We start from the raw sequence: 21,251 nt of genomic DNA, 5'->3' as shown, positions 1-21,251 counted from the left end.
TTTACCCTTCATAAGGACCCTTTCCATCGAATCCAATCCGACAAAAGTGGGAGATACTGGCACCCGCTAGCCACCTTATGCAACAAGTGCATGTCAGTCGGTGGAACCTGTCTCACGTAAGTGTACGTGTAAGGTCAGTCCGGGCCGCTTCATCCCACAATACCGTCGAAACAAGATAGGACTAGTAATAGTAAGCATATTGAACAAAATCAACACCCACAACAACTTGTGTTCTACTCGTGCATAGAATCTACGCAATAGACCTAGCTCATGCCACTGTTGGAGAACGTAGCAGAAATTCAAAATTTTCTACGCATCACCAAGATCAATCTATGGAGAAATCTAGCAACGAGGGGAAGGGGAGTGCATCTACATACCCTTATAGATTGCTAAGCGGAAGCGTTACAAGAACGCGGATGAAGGAGTCGTACTCGTAGCGATTCAGATCCCGGTTGATTCCGATCTAAGCGCCGAACGACGGCGCCTCCGTGTTCAACACACGTGCAGCCCGATGACGTCTCCCATGCCTTGATCCAGCAAGGGGAGAGGGAGAGGTTGGGGAAGACTCCGTCCAGTAGCAGCACGACGGCGTGGTTGTGGTGGAGGAGCGTGGCACTCCAGCAGGGCTTCGCCAAGCACCGCAAGAGACGAGGAGGGAGAGGGGTAGGGCTGCGCCAAGAGGGAGATGTTCTCATGTGTATGGCAGCCCCAAACCCCCACTATATATATGGGAAAGGGAGGGGCTGCGCCCCCACCTAGGTTTCCACCCCTAGGGGTGGCGGCCAGCCCTAGATCTCATCTAGGGGGGCGGCCAAGGGGGAGAGAGGGGGGAGCGCACCACTAGGTGGGCCTTAGGCCCATCTGAGCCTAGGGTTTCCCCCCTTTTCCTTCTCTCTTCGCCTTGGGCCCTGGTGGGGGGGGGGCGCACCAACCCACCTGGGGCTGGTTCCCTCCCACCCTTTGCCCACGCAGCCCTCTGGGGCCGGTGGCCCCACCTGGTGGACCCCCCGGGACCCTCCCGATGGTCCCGGTACATTACCGATAGCACCCGAAACTTTTTCGGTGACCAAAACAGGACTTCCCATATATAAATCTTTACCTCCGGACAATTCCGGAACTCCTCGTGACGTCCGGGATCTCATCCGGGACTCTGAACAACATTCGTTAACCACATATATCTATTCCCTATAACCCTAGCGTCATCGAACCTTAAGTGTGTAGACCCTACGGGTTTGGGAACCATGCAGACATGACCGAGACAACTTTCCGGCCAATAACCAACAGCGTGATTTGGATACCCATGTTGGCTCCCACATGTTCCACGATGATCTCATCAGATGAACCACGATGTCAAGGATTCAATCAATCCCGTATACAATTCCCTTTGTCTACCGGTATAGTACTTGCCCGAGATTCGATCGTCGGTATCCCGATACCTTGTCCAATCTCGTTACCGGCAAGTCTTTTTACTTGTTCCGTAACACATCATCCTGCGCTCAATTCCTTGATCACATTGTGAACATTATGATGATGTCCTACCGCGTGGGCCCAGAGATACCTCTCCGTCACACGGAGTGACAAATCCCAGTCTTGATTCGTGCCAACCCAACAGACACTTTCGGAGATACCCGTAGTGCACCTTTATAGCCACCCAGTTACGTTGTGACGTTTGGTACACACAAAGCATTCCTACGGTATCCGGGAGTTGCACAATCTCATGGTCTAAGGAAAATATACTTGACATTTAGAAAAGCTTTAGCATACGAACTACATGATCTTGTGCTAGGCTTAGGATTGGGTCTTGTCCATCACATCATTCTTCTAATGATGTGATCCCGTTATCAATGATATCCAATGTCCATGGTCAGAAAACCATGACCATCTGTTGATCAACGAGCTAGTCAACTAGAGGTTCACTAGGGACATGTTGTGGTCTATGTATTCACACATGTATTGCGGTTTCCGGTCAATACAATTATAGCATGAATAATAGACAATTATCATGAACAAGGAAATACAATAATAACCATTTTATTGTTGCCTCTAGGGCATATTTCCAACACACGCCTCCTTCCTTTTGGCCTCTCTCCTCTATTCCTGTATGGCCCAATAAGGCCCATATACTCCCCGGCGAATTCCCGTAACTCTCCGGTACTCTAAAAAATACCCGAATCACTCGGAACCTTTTCGATGTCTGAAAATAGTCGTCCAATATATCGATCTTTACATCTCGACCATTTCGAGACTCCTCGTCATGTCCCAGATCTCATCCGGGACTCCGAACTATCTTCGATACATCAAAACACATAACTCGTAATATAAATCGTCACCGAACTTTAAGCGTGCGGACCCTACGGGTTCGAGAGCTACGTAGACATGACCGAGACACGTCTCCGATCAATAACCAATAGCGGACCTGGATGCTCATATTGGCTCAAACATATTCTACGAAGATCTTTATCGGTCAAACCGCATAACAACATACGTTGTTCCCTTTGTCATCGGTATGTTACTTGCCCGAGATTCGATCGTCGGTATCTCAATACCTAGTTCAATCTCGTTACCGGCAAGTCTCTTTACTGGTTTCATAATACATCATCCTGCAACTAACTCATTAGTTACAATGCTTGCAAGGCTTATAGTGATGTGCATTACCGAGTGGGCCCAGAGATACCTCTTCGACAATTGGAGTGACAAATCCTAATCTCAAAATACGCCAACCCAACAAGTACCTTCGGAGACACCTGTAGAGCACCTTTATGATCACCCAATTACGTTGTGACGTTTGGTAGCACACAAAGTGTTCCTTCGGTAAACGGGAGTTGCATAATCTCATAGTTATAGGAACATGTATAAGTCATGAAGAAAGCAATAGCAACATACTAAACGATCAAGTGCTAAGCTAACGGAATGGGTCAAGTCAATCACATCATTCTTCTAATGATGTGATCCCACTGATCAAATGATTACTCATATCCATGGTTAGGAAACTCAACCATCTTTGATCAATGAGCTAGTCTAGTAGAGGCATACTAGTGACACTATGTTTGTCTATGTATTCACACATGTATTATGTTTCCAGTAATACAATTCTAGAATGAATAATAAACATTTATCATGAAATAAGGGAATAAATAATAACTTTATTATTGCCTCTAGGGCATATTTCCTTCAGTCTCCCACTTGCACTAGAGTCAATAATCTACTTCACATCACCATGTGATTAACAACCAAAGAGTACTAAGTTATGATTATGTTTTGCTCGTGAGAGAAGTTTAGTCAACGGGTCTGTCACATTCAGAGCCGTATGTATGTTGTAAATATTCTATGTCTATAATGGCACAGAGCTACTTGATGACCCATAAGTGTAGGGGATCTATCGCAGTCCTTTCGATAAGTAAGAGTGTCGAACCCAACGAGGAGCAGAAGGAAATGATAAGCGGTTTTCAGTAAGGTTTTCTGCAAGCACTGAAATTGTAGGTGATAGATAGTTTTATGATAAGATAAATAGTAACGAGTAACAAGTAAATAAAGTAAATAAGGTGTAGCAAGGTGGCCCAATCCTTTATGTAGGAAAGAATAAGCCTGGACAACTTCTAATAATGAGGAAGGAGCTCCCGAGGACACATTGGGAATTATCGTCAAGCTAGTTTTCATCACGTTCATATGATTCGCGTTCGGTACTTTGATAATTTGATATGTGGGTGGACCGGTACTTGGATACTGCCCTTACTTGGACAAGCATCCCACTTATGATTAACCCCTATTGCAAGCATCCACAACTACGACAAAAGTATTAAGGTAAACCTAACCATAGCATGAAACATGTGGATCCAAATCAGCCCCTAACGAAGCAACGCATAAACTAAGGTTTAAGCTTCTGTCACTCTAGAAACCCATCATCTACTTATTACTTCCCTATGCCCTCCTCTAGGCCCAATAATGGTGAAGTGTCATGTAGTCGACGTTCACATGACACCACTAGAGGAGAAGACAACATACATCTCATCAAAATATCGAATGAATACTAAATTCACATGACTACTAATAGCAAGACTTCTACCATGTCCTCGGGAACAAAAGTAACTACTTGCAAAGCATATTCATGTTCATAATCATAGGTGTAATAATATGCATTAAGGATCTAAACATATGATATTCCACCAAGTAAACCAATAAGTATCAACTACAAGGAGTAATCAACACTACTAGCAACCCACGGGTACCAATTTGTGGTTTTGGATACAAGATTGGATACAGGAGATGAACTAGGGTTTGAGAGGACATGGTGCTGGTGAAGATGTTGATGGAGATCGACCCCCTCCCGATGAGAGGATCGTTGGTGATGATTTCCCCCTCCCGGAGGGAAGTGTCCCCGGCAGAACAGCTCTGCCAGAGCCCTAGATTTGTTCCGCCAAGGTTCCGCCTCGTGGCGGCGGAGTTTCATCCCGTAAGCTTGCCCACGATTTTTTCCAGGGTAAAAGTGATGATATAGCAGAAGATGGACGCCGGAGGCGCACCAGGGGGCCCAGGAGATAGGGGGCATGCTCTATAGGGGGGGCCCTGTCTCCTGGACTGGGTGTGGGCCCCCTGGCCTATTTCTTTCGTTCAAAAATTCTTATAAATCCCAAAAAGTTGTTTCTTGGAGTTTCAGGACTTTTGGAGTTGTGCAGAATAGGTTTCCAACGTTTGCTCCTTTTCCAACCAGAATTCCAGCTGTCGGCATCCCCCCTCTTAATGGTAAACCTTGTAAAATAAGAGAGAATAGCCATAAGTAATGAGATATAATGTGTAATAACAGCCCATAATGCAATAAATATTGATAAAAAAGCATGATGCAAAATGGACGTATCAACTCCCCCAAGCTTAGACCTCGCTTGTCCTCTAGCGGAAGCCGAAATCGAAAAATATGTCCACATGTTTAGAGATAGAGGTGTCGATAAAAATAAAATACAGACATGAGGGCATCATGATCATTCTAATAACACCAACATATATAGATTTTGTCATATGATTTCCTATGCTCAAGTAACAAGAAATTCACAATGTCAAGTATGGTTCAAAAACTTCATTGGGAACTAACAAACTATAATCTCAGTCATTGAAGCAATTGCAATTTATCGTAACATCAGAAAGAGTCAATAAAAGAGCTTTTCAGCAAGCTCACATACTCAACTATCTCGTATTCCTCTACAATTTCTAATACTCACGCAGTACTTGTGGTTATGGAGTTTCAGCCGGACACTGAGAAAGATAGGGGCTTATTGTGTTGCCTCCCAACATATTCACCTTTAGGTGATGTCAACAATAATAGCCCATGCTAACGAACATCCAATTGGATATGTATATCATGATCTTTCAAACACGAAGAGCTTGCCAAAGGATAAAATGAAAAAGGGAAAGGTGAGGATCACCTTAACTCAAGCATAAAGTAAAAACATAAAGTAAAAGATAGGCCCTTCGCAGAGGGAAGCAGAGGTTGTCATGCGCGATCAGGGTTGATGCATAAAATCTTAATGCAAAAGAACGTCACTTTATATTTCCCCTTGTGTGTGGACCTTTATTACGCAGTCCGTTGCTTTTATTACTTCCACAACAAGTTCGTACAAAGCTTATTTTGTCCGCACTAATAAGTCATACATAATTAGAGAGCAATTTTTATTACTTGCACCGATGACAACTTACTTGAAGGATCTTACTCAATCCATAGGTAGGTATGGTGGACTCTCATGGCAAAACTGGGTTTAAGGGTAATTGGAAGCACAAGTAGTATTTCTACTTGGTGCTAGGAATTTGGCTAGCATGAGGGGGAAAGGCAAGCTCAACATGTTCGGAAGGTCAATGACAACATACTTTAACTGAGATGTGAGAAAACATAAACCATTACGTTGTCTTCCTTGTCCGCCCTCAACTCTTTTAGCATGCCATACTTAATGAGTGCTCACAATCATAAAAGATGTCCAAGATAGTGTATTTATATGTGAACCTCTCTTCCCTTATTACTTCCTATTAATTGCAACGATGACCAAGGCTACGTTCATCAACTCCCAACAATTTTTATGCCTCATACTTTCTATGTGTGAAGTTATCACTATCCATAAGATCAATATGAACTCTTTTATTCTTTTTATTCTTTCTGAAGATCATAGCACATATCAAAGCCCTTGACTCAACACTAATCTTTATTATAGATAGCTCGCGGACTCGAATACAAAAAGAGATCACAAAGCAAAACTCAAACTACTTGATATCAAAACGTCAATCTACTAGATCAAGATACTACTAAAAGGATCGAACTAAATAAAGAGGTAAAGATAGGAGTGTGATTGTGATACGATACCGGGGCACCTTCCCCAAGCTTGGCAGTTGCCAAGGGGAGTGCCCATACCCATGTGATTATGTCCTCGGAGGTGGTGAAGTAGGAGTTGTTGATGATGTAGGCTTATCGTCCGTCTTCCAAGGCATAGGCTCTCCATCATAGAAGGATGATCGAGTCTCCGGGATCCTTAAATCTGCAGCCAAACTCATCCTCTTGAATCTATATTCATACTCACAGTTCTGGTTCTGCAGGTCATAGATCTGGGCTTGGAGGTGCTCGATTTTCTCTTGAAGCTTGAAGATGGTATCCCCAATGACTTTGGCATCCAGCTTGTGGTCATTGATGAACTCCGTGATCATCATCTGGTTGGCGTTGAGTTCACGCTCCACCATCCCTTGGCACTTGAAAACTTGCTACTCCACAGCTTCAAGCTTTGTCTCCACGCTCCCGGTACGCTTTGGTCCCTCCACATCGCAGATGTGCAGCACCCCCTCACGCATCTCAATGGTTTGAGGCTGTTGTAGCACCTCCGCAAGATAGGGGTTGATAACCCTCTCGAAAAACTTGTCCTTGGGAGCGCTTGGAGACGACATGATGCTCTTAGATCTGAAACAGAAATAGCTCGAAACGAAAACAGAGGATATTTGCGTGATACAGTGGTCAAAACCTTCGGGAGTATATATAATGAACTTTTACCGACCAAAATACGTAACGTGCAAGAAAACGGAGTCCGGGAAGCACACGAGGTGCTCACGAGACAGGGGGCGCGCCCTACAGGGGGGGACGCCCTCCACTCTCGTGGGAGCTTCGTGTCCCTTTCGGACTACTTCTTTCTTCCAAAAATTCTTAAATATTCCAAAACTGATAAAAATTGCCATTGGAGTTATTTTGGAGTCGGTTTACTTACCGTACCACATACCTATGCCTTTTCAGAGTCTGGGACATTCTTCAAAGTGTCCCTTATGTATTCCTCAGGGGTTACAGTTTCAATAATATTAGTTTCAACATTGATAGGATTACCTGAAATACAATGTTTAATTCTTTGACCGTTTACCACCCTCGGATTTGTGTCTTCGAAGTTGTTGATTTTTATGGTACCAGAACGATAGACCTCCTCGATAACGTAGGGACCTTCCCATTTTGAGAGAAGTTTTCCTGCAAAAAATCTTAAAGGACAGTTGAATAATAACACATAATCTCCTACGTTAAACTCACACTTTTGTATCCTCTTATCATGCCAGCATTTGACTTTTTCTTTGAAAAGCTTGGCATTCTCATAGGCTTGGGTTCTCCATTCATCAAGTGAGCTAATATCGAATAACCTCTTCTCACTGGCAAGTTTGAAGTCATAATTGAGCTCTTTAATAGCCCAATATGCTTTATGTTCAAGTTCAAGAGGTAAATGACACGCTTTTCCATAAACCATCTTATAAGGAGACATACCCATAGGATTTTCGTATGCAGTTCTATAGGCCCATAATGCATCATCAAGTTTTTTGGACCAAATCTTTCTAGATCTATTCATAGTCTTTTGCAAAATTAATTTGAGCTCTCTATTGCTCAACTCTACTTGACCACTAGACTGCGGATGATAAGGAGATGCAATTCTATGATTGACATCATATTTAGCAAGCATTTTACGGAAAGCACCATGAATAAAATGTGAACCACCGTCAGTCATTAGGTATCTAGGGACTCCAAACCTCAGAAAAATAACTTCTTTAAGCATTTTAATAGAAGTGTTATGATCATCACTACTAGTTGGAATAGCTTCTACCCACTTAGTAACATAATCAACAACAACTAAAATATGTGTATAACCATTAGAGGCAGGAAAAGGTCCCATATAGTCAAGGGACAATTGCATTTTTACCCCTAGTTGGTTCCTACCCACGGGTTTTGCCCTTACTTTTCGAGCTTGCTCAGTTTTGCCCTTACTTTATCCATCGAGGTCCCTCGAATTCCCTTTGACCGTTTGACCAAAACTTTGAAAATTCATAACTAATTCATATGAACTCAGAAAAATGCAAATAAGGTATCAAAATGTTTAGATAAACATTACCTTTATGAGCATATCATTTGCATTCAGGACAAAAGCATCATTTAAACTACCTGAGGTAATTAATGTTATTAACATTATTAAAAATAAATAGGTATAAACAATATTATTTCCGTCAATAAAAAATATATGCAAATGTAGGTGATGTTTTCTGAACATCCTGATACCTTATTTGCATTTTCGTGAGTTCGTATCAACTTGTTATGAAGTTTCCAAATAATGGTCAAAGTCGTTAGAACATTCATAACAAGTTGATAAAAACTCGGAAAAATGCAAATAAGTTATCAGGATGTTCAGAAAACATCACCTACATTTGCATGTAATTTTTATTCATGAATTTTTTTATTGTTTATACCTATTTATTTTTAATAATGTTAATAACATTAATTACCTTGGGTAGTTTAAACAATGCTTTTGTCCTGAATGCAAATGATATGCCAATAAAGGTAATGTTTATCTGAACATTTTGATATCTTATTTGCATTTTTCTGAGTTCATATGAATTAGTTATGAATTTTCAAAGTTTTGGTCAAATGGTCAAAGGGCATTCGAGGGACCTCGATGGAAAAAGTAAGGGCAAAACTGAGCAAGCTCGAAAAGTAAGGGCAAAACCCGTGGGTAGGAACCAACTAGGGGTAAAAATGCAATTGTCCCTATAGTCAAAGCCCCAAACATCAAACGGTTCAATAACAAGAGAATAATTCATAGGCATTTCTTGACGTCTACTAATTTTACCTATTCTTTGACATTCATCACAAGATAAGACAAACTTACGAACATCTTTGAAGAGAGTAGGCCAATAAAAACCAGATTGTAGTACCTTGTGTGCAGTTCTATCTCCAGCGTGGTGTCCTCCATAAGATTAAGAGTGACACTTGTGTAGGATCTGTTCCTGTTCATGCTCAGGCACACAACGTCTAATAACACCACCTACTCCTTTATAAAGGTGTGGATCATCCCAGAAGTAATGTTTTAAATCATAAAAGAAATTTTTCTTTTGCTAGTATGTGAAACTGGGCGGTAAATATTTAGCAACAATGTAATTAGCATAATCAGCATACCAAGGAGCAGTACGAGAAGCATTGACGACCACTAATTGTTCATCAAGAAAGCTATCATTAATAGGCAGTGGGTCATCAAGAACATTCTCTAACGTAGACAAGTTATCTGCAATGGGGTTCTCAACTCCCTTTCTATCAATAATATGCAAGTCAAATTCTTGGAGCAAGAGAACCCATCTAATGAGTCTAGGCTTATCATCTTTCTTTTCCATAAGATATTTAATAGCAGCATGATCAGTGTGAATAGTAACTTTGGAATCAACAATATAAGGTCTGAACTTATCACATGCAAACACAACTGCTAAGAATTCTTTTTCAGTGGTAGCATAATTTCTCTGGGCAGTATCAAGAGTCTTACTAGCATACTGGATAACATTCAATTTCTTATCAACTCTTTGCCCTAAAACAGCACCTACAACATAGTCACTAGCATCACACATAATTTCAAAAGTTAAATTCCAATCAAGTGGCTGAACAATAGGTGTAGTGATCAAAGCTTTTCTTAAGCACTTCAAACGCTTCTACACAATCATCATCAAAGACAAAAGGAATATATTTTTGCAATAAATTAGTCAGAGGCATAGAGATTTTAGAAAAGTCCTTAATGAACCTCCTATAAAAGCCGACATGACCAAGGAAACTTCTTATACCTTTTATGTCCTTGGGACATGGCATCTTTTCAATAGCATCAACTTTGGCTTTATCAACTTCAATACCTCTCTCGGAGATCTTGTGTCCCAAGACAATGCCTTCATTAACCATAAAGTGACACTTTTCCCAATTCAGGACGAGACTAGTGTCTTCGCATCTCTGCAAAACTCGATCAAGGTTGCTCAAACAATCATCAAAAGAGGATCCATAGATAGAGAAGTCATCCATGAATACCTCACAAATCTTTTCACAAAAATATGAGAATATAGCCATCATGCATCTTTGAAATGTAGCAAGTGCATTACATAAACCAAAAGGCATACGTCTATAAGCAAAAGTACCAAAAGGGCAAGTAAAAGTAGTTTTAGATTGATCCTTCGCTGACATAGGTATCTAAGAGAAACCGAAATAACCATCTAGAAAGCAAAAATGTGTGTGTTTGGGCAGCCTTTCTAGCATTTGATCAATAAAAGTTAAAGGGTAATGATCTTTCTTGGTAGCTTTATTTAACTTACGGAAATCAATTACCATCCTATAACCTGTAATAATTATTTGCGGGATCAATTCATCTTTATCATTAGGAACGACGGTAATACCTCCCTTTTTAGGGACACAATGAATAGGTCTTACCCATTCACTATCAGCAACGGGATAAATTATACCTGCCTCAAGGAGCTTTAGTATCTGCTTTCTTACCACTCCTTTCATCTTGGGATTTAGTCGTCATTGAGGATCTCTAACTGGTTTGGCATCTTTCTCCACTGAAATCTTGTGTTGACATAATGTGGGACTAATGCCCTTAAGATCATCCAGAGTGTATCCAATAGCTGCTCGGTGCTTCTTCAGAGTTTTCAATAATCTTTCTTCTTCTTTCTCATCGTCGGAACCCCAATCTTCAGAGTTGCATTTAATTCTTTCCAATAAGTCCCATTTGAAATCAATAGTCTTCAGCATATAAGAACCAACACAGGAAGTATCGAGCAGGTTGCGATTATCAAGAGAAAGCCGAGCATAAAAATTCTGAATAATCATTTCCCAAGAGAGCTCATGATTGGGGCATGAATATAACATTGACTTAAGCCTCCCCCAAGCTTGAGCGATGCTTTCTCCTTCGCGAGGCCAGAAATTATATATGTGTTACAATCACGATGAACAAGATGCATATGATAGAACTTCTGGTGGAATTCCAACTTCAATCGCTTATAATTCCAAGATCCCGTATCATAACATAGCCTATACCATGTCGATGCATCTCCCTTCAAAGATAAAGGGAAGACCTTCCTTTTGACAACATCATCGGGAATACCTGCAAGCTTAAATAATCCACAAACATCATCCACACAGATAAAGTGTAAATCGGGATGCAATGTTCCATCTCCTGCAAATGGATTAGCAAACAGTTTCTCTATCATACCCGAAGGAATCTCAAAGTGAATTTTTTCATAAAGTTTAGTAGGTTGAGGAGAAACTCTTTGCTCTTCTGGTTGGGGTGAAGATACCCCAAACAAGACCCTCAAAGGATTAGTTTCCATAGTGACAAGTAACGGAAAATTTCAGCACACTAAATAAATGTTTCCTTACCAAGTTCCACTCACCAAAAGCGCTACACTCCCCGGCAACGACGCCAGAAAAGAGTCTTGATGACCCACAAGTGTAGGGGATCTATCGTAGTCCTTTCGATAAGTAAGAGTGTCGAACCCAACAAGGAGCAGAAGGAAATGATAAGCGGTTTTTAGTAAGGTTTTCTGCAAGCACTGAAATTTTAGGTGATAGATAGTTTTATGATAAGATAAATAGTAACGAGTAACAAGTAAATAAAGTAAATAAGGTGCAGCAAGGTGGCCCAATCTTTTAAGTAACAAAGGATAAGCCTGGACAACTTCTAATAATGAGAAAGGAGCTCCCGAGGACACATTGGGAATTATCGTCAAACTAGTTTTCATCACGTTCATATGATTTGCGTTTGGTACTTTGATAATTTGATATGTGGGTGGACCGGTACTTGGCTACTGCCCTTACTTGGACAAGCATCCCGCTTATGATTAACCCCTATTGCAAGCATCCGCAACTACAACAAAAGTATTAAGGTAAACCTAACCATAGCATGAAACATGTGGATCCAAATCAGCCCCTAATGAAGCAACGCATAAACTAGGGTTTAAGCTTATGTCACTCTAGCAACCCATCATCTACTTATTACTTCCCTATGCCCTCCTCTAGGCCCAATAATGGTGAAGTTTCAAGTAGTCGACGTTCACATGACACCACTAGAGGAGAAGACAACATACATCTCATCAAAATATCGAACGAATACCAAATTCACATGACTACTAATAGCAAGACTTCTCCCATGTCCTCAGGAACAAAAGTAACTACTCGCAAAGCATATTCATGTTCATAATCAGAGGTGTAATAATATGCATTAAGGATCTGAACATATGATCTTCCACCAAGTAAACCAATAAGTATCAACTACAAGGAGTAATCAACACTACTAGCAACCCATAGGTACCAATTTGTGGTTTTGGATACAAGATTGGATACAAGAGATGAACTAGGGTTTGAGAGGAGATGGTGCTGGTGAAGATGTTGATGGAGATTGACCCCCTCCCGATGAGAGGATCATTGGTGATGACGTTGGTGATGATTTCCCCCTCCCGGAGGGAAGTGTCCTCGACAGAACAGCTCTGCCATAGCCCTAGATTGGTTCCGCCAAGGTTCCGGCTCATGGCGGCGGAGTTTCGTCCCGTAAGCTTTCCCACGTTTTTTCCAGGGTAAAAGTGATGATATAGCAGAAGATGGACGCCAGAGGCCCACTAGGGGGCCCAGGAGATAAGGGGTGCACCCTATGGGGGGGCGCCCCCTATCTCCTGGACAGGGTATGGGTCCCCTGGCCTATTTCTTTCGCTCAGAAATTCTTATAAATCCCAAAAAAGTTGTTTCGTGGAGTTTCAGGACATTTGGAGTTGTGCAGAATAGGTTTCCAACATTTGCTCCTTTTCCAGCGAGAATTCCAGCTGCTGGCATTCCCCCTCTTAATGGTAAACCTTGTAAAATGAGAGAGAATAGCCATAAGTAATGAGATATAATGTGTAATAACAGCCCATAATGCAATAAATATTGATATAAAAGCATGATGGAAAATGGACGTATCACTACTCTAGCTAATTGCTCCCACCTTCAATATGTATCCAGATTGAGACTTAGAGTCATCTGGATTGGTGAAAAAGCTTGCATCGTTGTAAAATTTTACGACAAGCTCTTTTATCACTTCCATTATCGAGAAATATTTCCTTAGTCCTTGCTACGTCTTCAGTTTGCGTTGGTTTTCCTCGAAGAGGAGAGGGTGATGCAGCAATAGTAGCGTAAGTATTTCCCTCAGTTTTTGAGAACCAAGGTATCAATCCAGTAGGAGGCTCCTCAACAAGTCCCACGAACCTACACAAACAAATAAAGAACTCGCAACGAATGCGACAAAGGGGTTGTCAATCCCTTCACGGCCACTTGCGAAAGTGAGATCTGATAGAGATAGTATGATAAGATAAAGATATTTTTGGTATTCTATAATATAGATGCAGAAAATAAAGATGCAAATAAAAGTAGATTGGAAGCAAATATGATAAGAGATAGACCCGGGGGCCATAGGTTTCACTAGAGGCTTCTCTCGAGAGCATAGTATTACGGTGGTGAACAAATTACCGTCGAGCATTTGATAGAAAAGCGAATAATTATAATGTTATCTAGGCTTGATCATGTATATAGGCATCACGTCCATAACAAGTAGACCGACTCCTGCCTGCATCTACTACTATTACTCCACACATCGACCGCTATCCAGCATGCATCTAGAGTATTAAGTTCATAAGAACAGAGTAACGCATTAAGCAAGATGACATGATGTAGAGGGATAAACTCAAGCAATAAGATATAAACCCCATCTTGCTATCCTCGATGGCAACAATACAATACGTGCCTTGCAACCCTTTCTGTCACTGGGTAAGGACACCGCAAGATTGAACCCAAAGCTAAGCACTTCTCCCATGGCAAGAAAGATCAATCTAGTAGGCCAAACCAAACTAATAATTCGAAGAGACTTGCAAGGATAACTCAATCATACATAAAAGAATTCAGAGAAGATTCAAATATTATTCAAAGATAAACTTGATCATAAACCCACAATTCATCGGATCTCGACAAACACACCGCAAAAAGAGTTTACATCGAATAGATCTCCACCAGAGAGGGGGAGAACATTGTATTGATATCCAAAAAGAGAGAATAAGCCATCTAGCTAATAACTATGGACACGTAGGTCTGTGGTAAACTACTCACAACTCATCGGAGAGGCAAGGATGTTGATGTAGAAGCCCTCCATGGTCGATTCCCCCTTCGGCAAAGTGCCGGCGAAGGCTCCAAGATGAGATCTCGCGGATACAGAAGGTTACGGTGGTGGAAATTGTGTTTCGTCCTTCCCCTGGATGTTTTCGGGGTACGTAGGCTTATATAGGAGGAAGAAGTACGTCGGTGGATGCCCGAGGGGCCCACGAGACAGGGGGGCGAGACAGGGGGGTGCCCTATAGGGGGGCGCGCCCTCCTATCTCGTGGGAGCCTCGACTGCTTCTTGATTAGTAGGTCAGTCCCAAAAATGATATAAATGTGTAAAATAAAGCCCATAATCATCCAAAAGGGGTAATATAATAGCATGGAACAATCAAAAATTGTAGATATGTTGGAGACGTATCAACCATCCCTAAGCTTAATTCCTGCTTGTCCTCGAGTAGGTAAATGATAAAAAAGAGAATTTTAGATGTGGAATGCTACCTAGCATAATTCTCAATGTAATTTTCTTTAACGTGGCATGAATGTTCAGATCCAAATGATTCAAAATAAAAGTTCATATTGATAAAATAAATAGTAACACTTCAAGCATACTAATCAAAGTAAGAATGTCTTCTCAAAATAACATGGCAAAAGAAAGTTCATCCCTACAAAATCATATAGTTAGGCTATGCTTCATTTCTGTCACACAAAGATGTTCCCATCTTCTATACCCCCGATGACAAGCCAAGCAATTGTTTCATACTTAAATAATCTCAAACGTTTTCAACCTTTACGCAATACATGAGCGTGAGCCATGGATATAGCACTATGGGTGGAATAGAATATGATGATGGGGATTGTCTGGAGAGGATAAAAAAGAGAAAGTCTCACATTGACGAGGATAATCAACGGGCTATGGAGATGCCCATCAATTGATGTCAACATGAGGAGTAGGGATTGCCATGCAATGGATGCACTAGAGCTATAAATAAATGCTCAACAAAAGAAAACTAGTGGGTGTGCATCCAACTTGCTTGCTCACGAAGACCTAGGGCATTTGAGTAAGCCCATCGTAGGAATATACAAGCCAAGTTCTATAATGAAAAATTCCCACTAGTATGAAAAAGAAAACTTATGAGACTCACTATATGAAAAACATGGTGCTACTTTGAAGCACAAGTGTGGAAAAGAGATAGCAACATTGCCCTTTTTATTTTGTTTTTCTTTTCCCCTTTTTTTTCTTTTTTTGGGACTTCCTTTTTTTCTTTTGACCTTTTTCTTTTTTTTCCTTTTTTTTCTTTGGGCAATGCTCTAATAATGATGATCATCACACTTCTATTGATTACAACATATGAATTACAACTCGAAACTAGAACAAGATATGACTATATGAATGCCTCCAGCGGTGTAATAATGCATGGTGGCTTTGCCACAAATACGATGTCAACTACATGATCATGCAATGGCAATATGAGAAAAGTAATGTATGTCATGATGATAAACGGAACGGTAGAAAGTTGCATGGCATTATATCTCGGAATGGCTATGAAAATGCCATAATAGGTAGGTATGGCGGCTGTTTTGAGGAAGATATAAGGAGGTTTATGTGTGATAGAGCTTTTCGTATCATGGGGTTTGGATGCACCGGCGAAGTTTGCACCAACTCTCAAGGTGAGAAAGGGCAATGCATGATACCGAAGAGGCTAGCAATGGCAGAAAGGTAAAAGTGCGTATAATCCATGGACTCAACATTAGTCAAAAGAACTCATATACTTATTGCAAAAATTTAGAAGTCATCAAAAACCAAGTACTATGCGCATGCTCCTAGGGGGATAGATTGGTAGGAAAATACCATCGCTCGTCCCCGACCGCCACTCATAAGGATGCACAAGCCAGGTACACTTCATGTTTCAAATTTGTTACATAACTTTAACCATACATGCATGCTATGGGACTTGCTAACTTCAATACAAGCATTCTTCAAATTCATACACCCAACTAGCATGACTTTAATATCACTACCTCCATATCTCAAAACAATTATCAAGTTTCAAATTGGTCATAACATCCAATTCACTTCCTATGATAGTTTTTATTATACCCAACTTGGATGCTCACCATTCTAGAACCAAATTATAACCATAGCAAATACCATGCTGTTCTAAAAGACTCTCAAAATAATATAAGTGAAGCATGAGAGACTAGCAATTTATATAAAATCAAGTCACCACCGTTCTCTAAAAGATATAAGTTAAGCACTAGAGCAAAAACTATCAAGCTCAAAAGATATAAGTGAAGCACATAGAGTATTCTCGCAAATTCTAATAAAATAGGCTTATCCAAAAAGGTGTGTTACAGCAAGGATGATTGTGGTAAACTAAAAAGCAAATACTAATATAATACACGACGCTCCAAGCAAAACACATATCATGTGGCGAATAAAAATATAGCTCCAAGTAAACTTACCAATGAACGAAGACGAAAGAGGGATGCCTTCCCGGGGCATACCCAAGCTTAGGCTTTTTTCTAGCCTTGAATATCTTGGGGTGCCTTGGGCATCCCCAAGCTTAGGCTCTTTCCACCCTTTATTCCGTAGTCCATAAAAGCTTTACCCAAAACTTGAAAACTTCACAACACAAAACTCAACAGGAAATATTATAAGCTCCGTTAGTGAAAGAAAACAAAACCACCACATAATTTAATGTAATGAACTCATTCTATATTTATTTTGGTGTTAAACCTACTGTATTCCAACTTCTCTATGGTTTATAAACTATTTTACTAGCCATAGATGCATCAAAATAAGCAAACAAAACACGAAAAACAGAATCTGTCAAAAACAGAACAGTCTGTAGCAATCTGTAACTAACGCAAACTTATGGAACTCTAAAAATCCTACCAAAATAGGACGTACTGGAAAATTTGTTTATTGATCAGAATCAAAAAGAATCAACGCAAAAGCACGTTTCTGTGATTTATTGAATTTTTTCTCGTGAGCGCAAAGTTTCTGTTTTTCAGCAGAATCAAATCAACTATCATCATAGTTTATCCTATAGGTTCTACTTAGCACAAACACTAAATAAAACATAAAAACACATTTAAACAGAAAGTAGATGCAAAATTTATTACTAAACAGGAACAAAAACAAAAAACACAAAGAAAATTGGGTTGCCTCCCAACTAGCGCTATCGTTTAACGCCCCTAGCTAGGCATAAAAGCGAAGATAGATCTAACGAGTGCCATCTTTGGCACTTGATTCATAAGTAGCCCGTATGATAGATTCATGAGGTAATTTGACTTTCTTTCTTGGAAAGTGCTCCATGCCCTTCTTTAATGGAAATTGGAATCTAATATTCCATTCCTTCATATCAATAATCGCGCCAATCGTTCTAAGGAAAGGTCTACCAAGAATAATCGAGCAAGAAAGATTGCAATCTATATCAAGAACGATAAAATCCATGGGCACCAAATTTCTATTTGCAACAATAAGAACATCATTGATCCTTCCCATTGGCTTTTTAATGGTGGAATCCACAAGGTGCAAATTTAACGAGCAATCATCAAGATCATGGAAACCTGGAATATCACATAAAGTTTTCGGAATAGTGGAAACGCTAGCACCCAAATCACACAAAGCAAAACACTGGTAATCTTTAATTTTAATCTTAGTAGGTTCTCACTCATCATTAAGTTTTAGGTATAGGAACTTCCAAATTAAGTTTTTCATCAAAAGATTGTATCAAGGCGTCAACAATATGTTTGGTAAAAGCTTTGTTTTGACTATAAGCATGAGGAGAATTAACAACGGATTACAACAAGGAAATACAACCTTTTAAATAACAATTATCATAATCAAATTCCTTGAAATCCGAGATAGTGGGTTTAATGCTATTTAAAGTTGTGACTTCTCCAATCTTACTTTTACCAAAATTAGCATGAAGATCTAAAAACTCCGAATTCTTGGGACGCCTTCTAGGCAAAGTTGATTCATCATCAATCCCATAATCATCAAAATTCATATTGCAAAACATAGATCTAATAGGAGACGCATCAATAACTTTAAGATCCTCATCATTATTTTCATGGAGACTAGAAGAACACACTTTTATAAAGCTATCTTTTTTAGCATGCAATCTAGCGGTTCTTTCCTTACACTCATCAATGGAAATTCTCATTGCTTTGAGAGAATCATTGATATCATGCTTAGGAGGAGAATATCTAAGTTTTAGAGAATCAACATCAAGCAAAAGTCTATCAACGTTCCTAGTCAAATTGTCAACTTTGAGCAATTTTTCTTCAAGCAAAGCATTAAAATTCTTTTGAGAAATCATAAATTCTGTCACACTATTCTCAAAATCAGAGGGCAACTTATTGAAATTACCATAAGAATTATTGTAGGAATTTCCATAATTATTAGAGGAATTATTAGGGAACGGTCTAGCATTAAAGTTTCCTCTATAAGCATTATTTCCAAAACTATTCCTACCAACAAAATTCACATCGATAGATTCATTATTATTCTCAATCAAGGAAGACAAAGACATATAATTAATATCAAAAGGAGTGTTTTTAGTAGTAAACAATTTCATAAGTTCATCCATCTTTCCACTCAAAGCATTGATTTATTCTATAGCATGCACTTTTTTTACGAGAAGTTCTTTCGGTGTGCCATTGAGAATAATTAGCCATAATATTATAAATAATTAGCCATAAACGTGCCTCCCGCGGCCGAACCTAAGAGATTTCTAGAAGCACATTTCAAACCGGCATAAAATTTTTGTATGATCATCCATAAATTCAAGCCATGAGGAGGGCAATTGCGAAGCATCAATTTCATTCTTTCCCAAGATTGGGCAACATGCTCATGATCAAGTTGTTTAAAATTCATAATATCGTTCCTAAGAGTGATGATCTTAGCAGGTGGAAAATACTTAGAGATAAAAACATCTTTGCACTTGTTCCAAGAATCAATACTATTTTTAGGCAAAGACGAAAACCAAACTTTAGCATGATCTCTAAGTGAAAACGGAAATAACTTCAATTTGACAATATTGTTATCTGTATCTTTCTTCTTTTGAATATCACACAAATCAACAAAGTTGTTTAGATGAGTAGCGGCATCTTGACTAAGAAGGCCGACGAATTGGTCTTTCATAACAAGATTCAGCAAAGCAGCATTGATTTCACAAGACTCGACATCGTTAAGAGGAGCAATCAGAGTACTAAGGAAATCATTATTATTGGTATTTGATAAATCACACAATTTGGTATTATCTTATGCAAGCAAATGGAACACGACAAACGGAAAAGAGAGGAGAAGATTGGGAAAGAGAGAGCGAATAAAATGGCAAAGGTGAAGTGGTGGAGAGGAAAACGAGAGGCAAATGGCAAATAATGTAAATGCGAGGGAGATGAGTTAGTGATGGGTACTTGGTGTGTCTTGACTTGAGCAAAGACCTCCCCAGCAACGGCGCCAGAAATCCTTCTTGCTACGTCTTGAGCTTGCGTTGGTTTTCCACAAAGAGGAGAGGGTGATGCAGCAATAGTAGCGTAAGTATTTCCCTCAGTTTTTGAGAACCAAGGTATCAATCCAGTAGGAGGCTCCTCAACAAGTCCCACGAACCTACACAAACAAATAAAGAACTCGCAACCAACGCGACAAAGGGGTTGTCAATCCCTTCACGGCCACTTGCGAAAGTGAGATCTGATAGAGATAGTATGATAAGATAAATATATTTTTGGTATTTTATAATATAGATGCAAAAAATAAAGATGCAAATAAAAGTAGATTGGAAGCAAATATGATAAGAGATAGAGCTGGGGGCCATAAGTTTCACTAGAGGCTTCTCTCGAGACCATAAGTATTACGGTGGGTGAACAAATTGTTGTCGAGCAATTGATAGAAAAGAGAATAATTATGACGTTATCTAGGCATGATCATGTATATAGGCATCACGTCCATAACAAGTAGATCGACTCCTGCCTGCATCTACTACTATTACTCCACACATCGACTGCTATCCAGCATGCATCTAGAGTATTAAGTTCATAAGAACAGAGTAACGCATTAAGCAAGATGACATGATGTAGAGGGATAAACTCAAGCAGTAAGATATAAACCCCACCTTGTTATCCTCGATGGCAACAATACAATACGTGCCTTGCAACCCTTTCTGTCACTGGGTAAGGACACCGCAAGATTGAACCCAAAGCTAAGCAGTTCTCCCATGGCAAGAAAGATCAATCTAATAGGCCAAACCAAAGTGATAATTCGAAGAGATTTGCAAAGATAACTGAATCATACATAAAAGAATTTAGAGAAGATTCAAATATTATTCATAGATAGACTTGATCATAAGCCCACAATTCATCGGATCTCGACAAACACACCGCAAAAAGAGTTTACATCGAATAAATCTCCACAAGAGAGGGGGAGAATATTGTATTGAGATCCAAAAAGAGAGAAGAAGCCATCTAGCTATTAACTATGAACCCGTAGGTCTGTGCTAAACTACTCACAACTCATCGGAGAGGCAAGGATGTTGATGTAGAAGCCCTCTGTGGTCGATTCCCCCTCCGGCAGAGTGCCGGCAAAGGCTCCAAGATGAGAACTCGCGGATACAGAAGGTTACGTTGGTGGAAATTGTGTTTCGTCCTGCCCCTGGATGTTTTCGGGGTACGTAGGCTTATATAGGAGGAAGAAGTACGTCGGTGGACGCCCGAGGGGCCCACGAGACAGGGGGCGCTCCCTATAGGGGGGGTGCCATCCTATCTCGTGGGAGCCTGGGCTGCTTCTTGAGTTGCACTCCAAGTCCTCTGGATCACGTTCATTCTAGAAATC

Source organism: Triticum aestivum, chromosome 3B (genome assembly GCF_018294505.1).
Source record: "Triticum aestivum cultivar Chinese Spring chromosome 3B, IWGSC CS RefSeq v2.1, whole genome shotgun sequence".
NCBI lineage: Eukaryota > Viridiplantae > Streptophyta > Magnoliopsida > Poales > Poaceae > Triticum > Triticum aestivum.
This window is presented reverse-complemented; position numbering follows the sequence as displayed.